Source organism: Rhamphochromis sp. 'chilingali' (genome assembly GCF_963969265.1).
Source record: "Rhamphochromis sp. 'chilingali' genome assembly, chromosome: 17".
In the NCBI taxonomy this organism is placed as follows: Eukaryota; Metazoa; Chordata; class Actinopteri; order Cichliformes; family Cichlidae; genus Rhamphochromis; species Rhamphochromis sp. 'chilingali'.
The window spans coordinates 29,470,514-29,480,149 of NC_137944.1; positions in this window are offsets into that span (position 1 = coordinate 29,470,514).

The window sequence follows — 9,636 nt, forward strand, 5'->3', positions numbered from 1 at the left end:
ACTGAGCCTGCCACCTCCGTGAGGCAGGAAATGCACGGGCCATCCCTCCCGAAGGAAACCCACCCTGCTGGTTGTCACGATTACGGGAAAGCCTGCTGACACCATTGGGTCCTCAGTCTTTGGTTAATTTTTGCGTTTGTGTTGTGTTTTATGTTTTGTATATTGTTGTAGTTTTTGTGATTTGGGTTCGCCTTTATCTAAGTAATTATAACTCTTATATGAGCTTGTATGAGGCGAGAAATAAATATAGAAAATAAAAGGAAAAAAAAAGAAAATTTAAACAAAAGTTTTATTTAATTAATTATTAAGGTCAAGAAAATGGTGTGCCGTACACGCAACGATTCGACCTTCAAGGTTCTTCTTCAGGCGCTTGGCACACAAAGAAACTGCTGACAAAAATGTGGCTGTAATGCACAGTTCTGTGGCTGGTAAGAGATGTTCACTCTTCAACGCTCCAAATCCAAATGAGCTCCTGGCTGACTCCACCTCCCTTTATACTGACTGTGTGTGTTTTTTATGTTTTGTCAATCCATTTCCAATTCTCCTTTTGTAAAACGTGTATTAACCTTCTGCATGTGAATCCTTTTTACCATTACCCTTAAATATGAACTCTAAACATTTTACAATACACTGCTTTTAATATTTAATCTTTTTAACTGTATTTGTTTCTTGTGAAATGATGTCATGAAATAACACTGTTTTTAATGTTTTACGTGATTCCACGTTTTTTTAATCTAAACATCATTTTTTTATCAAATAAAAATGTTTTAATCAATTTTTATGATGTAAATAATATCCATGTCCAATTGTAATTAACTGTAAACATTAGGATGTGGGTTTTGTATTATGGCCCCAGGTTAAGATTAGAATTAGGATGGGGGAGGGGTTAGGGGAAATCAAATTTGGGAGTCAGGGTTAGGGTAGGGGAATTGATTCCTCCTACAAGGGTAGAAGGAAGGTGCGCGGGCCGTCCCATGGGAGAACCCCAGATCCCTGTTTGGGTTGTCAACACATCTCACCTCATCCTGGAGGTGAGAACCGACCCCTTCTAACCTCCATCTTTAAGTGAGATTAAAGAATGACATTACCGCAATACAAAATTAGAAACTACGATTAGCATGTGTGATATTTTGTTTTACGCTCTGTGTCATGTTTCCTGTATGTCGAATGTCTCTGTACCTCTTACTGTTGGCTGTGTGATGAGCTGTTATACCTGTTATAGTCAACAAATAAGGGAACCTAATTTTTCTTGTAGCCACACAAACCTACACTTTGGTATTTTGTAACCATGTATTTTATGTATTTGTGTATTTCCTCTAAATGTTCATGTGGTGAAGCTTCGCAACATGAAAAATGCAATTTCCATGAACGGTTTATGTATTATGCTTATGGATACACATGCACACATGCTGAAACTAATCTTTTTTGGCATTAGAATGATAAGCAAAGCATTAAAACGATAAGAGGCCGCTGTTAACGTATTTTATCCGATAAATAAACCCTGTACAATGCATTTTAACCCCCCCAACAGCCCTTTTGAATGTCTCCCTAGTATGGCCACAACACCTCACTCTTGGAGCACTTTTTTGCCACATGTATCCAAACCACGTCTCAGCTGTTTGTGGAGGTAAAATAAGTCTGCACATGACTAAAATTACACTCAGCCATTGTTGTGACTGCGCACGCCAAGGGGCTGCGAGACATTTATACAGCCGTATTTCGCACATGACTATGAAAGGCGGAAGAGGAAGTAGTTCCTTTGAATGTAGACAATCGGAATGTTATAGTTTCTTTCCACTGTGTTCCTGTTAATGATAAACTACAAATTTACTCTAAATTACTAAAATATCGATATTTTAATGTGAGAATCATTTTAATGTGAGAATCGAGTCAGACTCTTAAAGATTAGTAGTTAATTAAAGGTAGTCATTAAAAGTAACAAATGATCTTCATGCCACGGACAAGGGAGACATTAATAAAGCTCTCACAGCCCTACCTTATGCTTATTATCCATACTGGACTTTGGATGCCTTTTTCTAAAAACATTATTTTTTGTCTCTGTCTTGATTATTAAATTTTCCACTTTCTTTAAGTTGTTTAGAATGGACTGAAATTTACAAAGCTTGTCTCAGTAACCACTCAAAGTCCTTTACACTACAAGCCAAATCCAACTTTTTTTCACATATTCATCTAGGCCTCCATTCAGTATCTAATTAGCATCTACAACTAGGACCAATTTAGAAATACCAGTTAATCAAAATTGCAGAACAAATCCCATGTAGCCACAAAGAAAAAACACGAAAGCCACATAGAGACACCAGGAAAGTGAGGTGACAGTGTTCACCACTACACCACCATGACGCTTTGGTTATATCCATGGGAATTTGTTTTATTTCAACATAAACACATTATGTTCTAAAATTAGCAATTAATTATTTATTAATTAATAATTAATGTTTTTTTCTATAAGTAACTGGTGGTTGTTTGATGACCACTCAGCTCTGACTGAAGCGTCCTGTTGATTTACCATCACATTAATGTTCTTACTTTCTGTGGACAACTCGTCATACACAGACTTCAGAATTAGTCCAAGAATGTCACGGTACTGGACCATGAGGCCCAGGGTTTAAGTTCTAATGCACATTTTTGTATCCACATGTGTAGTTTAACGCATCTAGTTGTTTTCTAGTTTGCAGTTTAGTCCTTGGTTTCTTAGTCCCTTTTGTCATCTCTCCTTGGTCCGTGTGTCTACCTGTCATGTTTCATGTCTCTGGTTAGGTTAAGTTCATGTTCTATCTCCATGTCTCTGTGTTTCCTGTTTTATTTTGAAAGAGTCTGCTGTTCTTTGTTCATTGTAGTTAGTGTTACTCTCCCCTGTATTGTCATTATGTTTCCTTCTAGTCAGCTGTGTTCTCATGTGTCTCCACTTCCCCTGATCACCTCATGTGTGTATTTAAGTCCTCAGTCTTCCTTTGTTCGTCGCCGCGTCGTCTGTTCAACTCCCCCCATGTTACGGCAGGTTACAGGACTCTGTGCTGGTCATGTCCATGTTGCTTCCGTGTATACGTTTCATAGTTCTTTGTTGTTCCAGCACAGAGTCCTGGGCCCTATTTCAGGAAGCCGGTTTAGAGCAAAGTCTGACTAAGTATACCCTGAGTTAACGAAAACTCTGGGTTTTCGGTTTCACAAAGCGAGTTCAGCTGAAGCCTGAGTGAGTCACTATGACGACACACTCCCACTCCGTGAAGCTAACCTGCCCCCTAGCAGGTTTACTACAACTAACCCTGACTGTCCCCGCCTCTTTGTCGGAAACCTGACAGTAGGAAGTGTCAGACATGGCGTGTCCCTTCCTTGAAGAGCCAGTAGATCGTGAAGCCCAAATTCTCCGCAGAGCTCTCCGCCAGGAGAGAGTGATCAGAGCGCGTATGGACATTTTATCATTACCTGATGATTTCCTGTGTGAACGTTACCGTTTCTCAGCACAATCAATAAGTTATTTGGATAACATCCTCAGGCCATATATTGCGCATGTGACACATCGCGGACATGCGCTCAGTCCATTACATATTCTTTGTACCGCACTCCGTTTCTTTGCAAACGGGAGCTTTCTGTACAATATTGGTGACGCTGAGCACGTTTCCAAGGCTACCGTCTGTTGGGCAGTCAGGAATGTTACAGTAGCACTGAAACGTCTCCTGTACTCGTTTGTGGTGTTCCCCGGTCACAGACCCACAAGATTCATCAAAGAGGGATTCCACAAAATTTCAGGTATCAGGATGAACAAAACTCAATGCATGATGTGGTGATACGTGAACTACCACTCAAATGGTACATAAATTTCCAGGGTTCCCAGGCGTGATTGGCTGTATAGATGGCACCCATATTCCAATCATTGCACCCTCAGCAAATGAAGGAGACTATGTGAACAGGAAGTCCTTCCACAGCATCAATGTACAGGTACATAATTCCCTGTAGCATTTCACACCAACAAGTGATGGCATCATGGTAATGGATGCCAATATGTGTTCTCTGCACTGTGTAGATCATATGTGATGCTGCCAACATCATCACAAATGTGGAAGCCAAGTGGCCAGGCTCTGTACATGACTCACGAATCTTCCGGGAATGTACACTGAGCACCAAATTTGGACATGGTGGGTCGAAGTAACTGTGAAATATACAGAGACCAATTGCCACAGGGACGTTTGCACTGACATGTATTCTTCTGTCCTAGGAGAGTTCACTGGCCACCTGCTTGGTGATAGGGGGTACCCATGTCTACCCTATTTTCTCACCCCTTACCCTGACCCTGAACCGGGCCCACAGCAGCGTTATAATCTGGCCCATTGCAGGACACGGGCCAGAGTTGAAATGACCATCGGAATGCTCAAGGCCCGGTTCCAGTGCCTTCGTAGACTCAGGGTCACCCCAGAAAGGGCATGTGACATCATTGTGGCATGTGTGATTCTTCACAACATTGCCACGATTAGAGGTGAACACTGTCCAGCTGAACCAGACATCAGCAGTGATCCACACGATGAACATCCTGACCCACCCACGAACGTACAGGATGGAAGAGCAGTCAGAGACACCATATGCCACAACCATTTCCTGTGACCCATCACCCCAACATGTTACATGACAAATACACAGATACTGTGGTCAACTGGCTTTATTGGTCACCCTGTATGTCCTGTACACAAAGTATAAATGCGTATATTAGTATGTTGTACAAACACTGACATGATTCGTCCATCTATGATCACTCCACCCACCCTTAACTGTTGTTCCAGCAGTACAATCTCCAGCTTCGACTTTTGGATCTGCAGCTGGAGGTGCACCATTTCCATGTCGCACTTCTGTATCTTCCTGGCCAGATATGTCTTATACAGCTGCTTTACAGGGAGCTATTGCAACAAAGGACATAGCATTGGCATCCATAGTACATGCCTACTTAGGTTGGTTGTAAATCAGTGCTGAACATCCTACTGTGGAAAGGTTTGTTGTAGGAGTGGCTGGACCCTCTTCCTCTTCATTTCCAGCATCACTCTGCCAGGGACATAGTAAGTCCATGGTGTCATCATAGTACCACATTGTAGTCAGTTGTTATATTTTCCACTGTACGCTGTATACCTCATAGTGTGGCTCTGTTGCGGCCTCCTCTGTAGCAGCTGTCACTGTTTCGTCATCATATGCCTGTGGTGGAGACATTTAACAACATTGCTGTTCTACTGTTGACACATGTAGTCTGTGGAGTATTACGAGTACTCACGACTGCATGTCGGTCTGGCTCAACAGGGGGCTGCACCAGATGCAGTACACCATCACCATCAACTGGAAGTATATGGGGTTCATACAGGTCACTCATGACTTATGTGGGCGCCAATGGCATTTACCAGACATACCAATCACCATACACCTCATTGTCAGTATGCTCTCAGAGACAACCGACACTGAGGGAAGGCAAAATCAGTAGGTGTCAGGGTGGAAACGCTTTTATGAGCTTTATGTTGCATTAAGGTATATGTTCATATGTTACTCTTATTGGGAAAAGTACGAAATGTACTACTTGCTCTGTCTCTGGGAACAGGGAGCTCACCCTGTGAGAGGTTAACACACACACACACATATGTATGCAAAATTAAAGGACACTGCTATGCTCTTCATAAAGACGTACCACTGCAGCTCGGTGTGTGTGAGTCTCTCCCTGGGCCCTCACCCGTGCAGCACGTTAACAGTTTCCAAGTGTCTCAGTGTTGTTTATTCACCTGACTGTTTGATAACTGTCATTCTCTGACAGTAGGACAATAACTTCACTACGACATAGTTCATTTTGGTCAAGGTGACTGTGCAGAATGGATGTATGCACGCCATGTATTGTTTTGGATTTACCCCTTATGTAGGCACTTGTGTCTTGTGGGGTTATTGCCACAGAGGATGTCCCCGCAGAGATGCCTTCAGCCACAGGGCGCCCACTGTTTTGGCTGAGGGCCAACTGCTCAGCCTCTGTGAGTGGTGGTGGTGGAGGACCCCCACCTGTTTGTCGGGCCTCCGCTTTTTTTCTGTTGGCTGTGACGGCACACATTTGAGCATACAGAGTAGGCAAATGTGTACTTGTGATGTGCTCAGATAATTTCAATATGTGCTTACAGGAGGTATATTACTGTAGCCTCTAACTGCAATTGATTTACATAGGACACACAGACCAAGCACTATGGCTCATAATACAATTACACCTTACCTGTTTGGACTATGTTTTTATATTTCATTTTTACTTGCTGCCAGGTACGTTTGGGGCCTGTTGGGTTGCACCTGCGCTCACATCACATCACAACATAAAATGTATGACATAGGCAATGAAATGACATATACTGAGATGACGTGTTAAATGGGTGGTGATCCCTAGATCAATGTTTAGATTAACACTCACGCATTGACTCTGTCGGTTATGTTTTGCCATGCATGCTCCCTTTCCTTTGCAGCTGCGGCTGTGTTACTTTTTTTCTGCATGATGTGCATGCTGTCGGCATATGCTGCCATCAGAATTTCGGCCTCAAGCGCTGTGAAATACGTCGACCGCGCCTTCTTTCCCTCCGTCTCCATGGTGACTCGCTTAATCTGTGCTCCACTAATCGGGGCTTTATGTATCCTCGTGCGCGCGCTTGACTTGGGGTTGTAGCAACTCCGCGTTGATTGAACTAATTGTTATCAGCCTTTCTGAAACCGAATATTCCGAGTTGGACAGTTCGGGGTTACTCAACCCTGAGTATCGTTTTTCACTCGGGGTTTTCTAAACCGGCTTCCTGAAATAGGGCCCTGTTCATAGTAGTCTCCCATGTGCATCGTTGTCACCCTGTCTTCACTTTCCCTGCTGTCTGAGTTAAGTGTCAGTTCTTAGTTTTCCCAGTTCAGCTTCTAGTTTAGTTTTGCCTCTGTACTTTCTGTTGTTTGCCACGTTAATCAGCCCAAATAAAGGCTCGCTTTTCGTTTCAAGTTCAGTACTGTCTCCTCGTCTATGCCTGCACCTGGAACCTCACACTCCCACAAATGGTCCGCCCACCGCAGACCGTGACAAAGTGCCTCTGCATTATAATCAGAATCAGAAAGGGGTTTTATTGCCAAATGTTGAGCAGGTTGCTGCGGTACTTGCGAAACATATTGTAAGACAAACACTTACATAAACATAAAAATTTAAATTAAAAGTGCTAAGCAGATTGATATATAAATGTATGCACACACAGAGTCATGTGTTTGTTGTGGGAACAGTACTTATGGTTATTGTTCATGAGTCCAACAGCAGCGGGACGAAATTGTTGTTATGGCGAGAGGTTCTTCAGCTGAAGGCAGCCGAAGAAACATGTATTCTGTAAAAATTAATAGTTTACTCATTCTTTGACAAACAGAAGAATGTTTCCTTGCCCCTTCGCTTAAGCTTTTAGAAACAATAATTGTATAACATCTTGTGGTTCACCGTTCAAATTATGGGGAAGTGATTGGGTGTGGCGGGGTCCTCTCCTAAACTTCTCCCGAACAAATGCAGGTGCACAAAAGATTATTTACATAGAAAATAAACAACTGACTTAATTCAAAACAAAACAAACATCTATATATGTAAACAAAACAAGCGGCTGAGCCAGTCTGCATGTTACCCTCACTGTAACATCTCACAGAATGCCCCCGGTAGGCCCTGACTAGTGATGTTCGATTCGTGAACGAATCGTTCAATACTTGAGAATCACTTTACTGACTGACTCACTGACTCATCCCTGTTGCTGTTAGCAAACTAATTCCATTAGTAGAACTATATCTAGCTTATAATTAAAATTGTGGGGGGGGGGGGGGGGACAACAGACAGATTCTTAACAAAAACATTTCTGCTCTGAACTGGAAGAAAAAACCCTGAGTAGAAGCTCACATCAAGACAATAGCTCCTCAGTTCACAGTAGCATCGCTCAGCTAACATGCTAACAGCACATTTGAGTTACTCACCCCCTCCCTTGCTGTGCTCAATCGTAGCGAATCACTCAGGACTCACTAACTATGGGCTTAAAATGTGGTCATAAATATTTTGTACTTGTAAATCAGGATTTGTATGTGTGAAAAAGATTTGTGTGTGTGTGTGTGTGTGTGTGTGTGTGTAAAAAAGATTTCTATGTGTACAAAGAATTTTTTTTGCCCTCTACTGCTGAGTCTGTCAGTCTGATCCACAACTTGTCATCTTCATTCATGATGTTTCTCATTCTTCTCTCCAGAAATGTCTGAACAGAAACAGTTGAGGAAATGACCTCACTGGAAATATCTGTGTAGGTTCTGAGTCACGCAGGTCGTGGTAGAAGCAAGCTTAGTTTAGGTTAAATTTAGGACATTTTTTAAACTCCAGTCTCTTTCTTCCCGAGCTCCTTGTTGGATTTTTCTGTGCTGAGATGATGAAACATAACAATGTGATTTAATGCATAAGAACATGAACCCTCATGCTGGTTCATGTTCGGCTCAACATTTAGCTCCACATTAATCTCTGCTTTATTAGAAGTTCAGTAAGATTCTTGTTACAGAAACTTAACAAAATTAAAATAACAAAACTCTTTCAAATTATGTAAAAATGCTCTATTTAATTTATCAATGACTTAATAAGTTGTATTTTCTAATAAATTTGGTGCTGTAACAGAAATTCTCCAACTTATATTATAATGTTGATCAAAAACACTAAAGAAATGTGAATACTGTACAAGTTTACAGTTTTTTATTTACAGCTTTATTTTTGAGACCTTCCAATTGTTTTAATGTTTCTTTGTGTCTCATGTGTTCAAATGCTGATTAATAAATTTAATAAACAAAGATTTTGTTAATTACAACATAATAAAACAAAAAGATCTTAGAACAGCATTGGAAAAAAGTGATACGATGATCAGCTGGAACTTAAAATAAATAAATAATGAGACATTTTTTCTGTCCTCTCTTCTCTATGGTCGAGGTTTAGAATTACAGATGTGTTTAGCAGATTAGACAGTGGGTTTTTTGCCACTATTTGAATTATCAAATAATTCATTAGTAATATTTAATTTATTAATGTATAAATGAATAAAAGACAATCAAAGTAATTTCAAACTAAAGAAGTATAATAAATGTATAATAAACTAAAGTGATTTGCAAATGAATTTACCGAAGCATATTTTATTCATTTATCTTTATTCATTATTAAATCTTAAAATGCTTTATTTTAATGTGCATGATCTCCCAGTCATCTGTATAAAGGTACAGTATCTACAGGTCTGAATGTCTATGGGCAGAACTTTGTGCCAGACCTGGAAGCGCCCTCTTGTGGTGTAACTTAGGATCGCACTCCACTTAAAATTAAAAATACACTTGAAATCTTAAAATTAAGATCCTTCTTTAACAATTGCTCAATTGATTAATATCTATTAATAATATGTAATGATATCTAATGATTTATAATTTATTGCTGGTTTTGCTTCAGATCCTGGATGCCCCCCCTCCCCCCGCAAAAAAAAGCGGGTTAACACAAGAAGCCGACAGGATTTTACAACAACAGCAAATGTTCTGTTGCTCATTTAATTTCTTGTCATTCAAACACACATTTGAAAAAAGAAAAAAACAACAGCAGCACCACACTGTCAG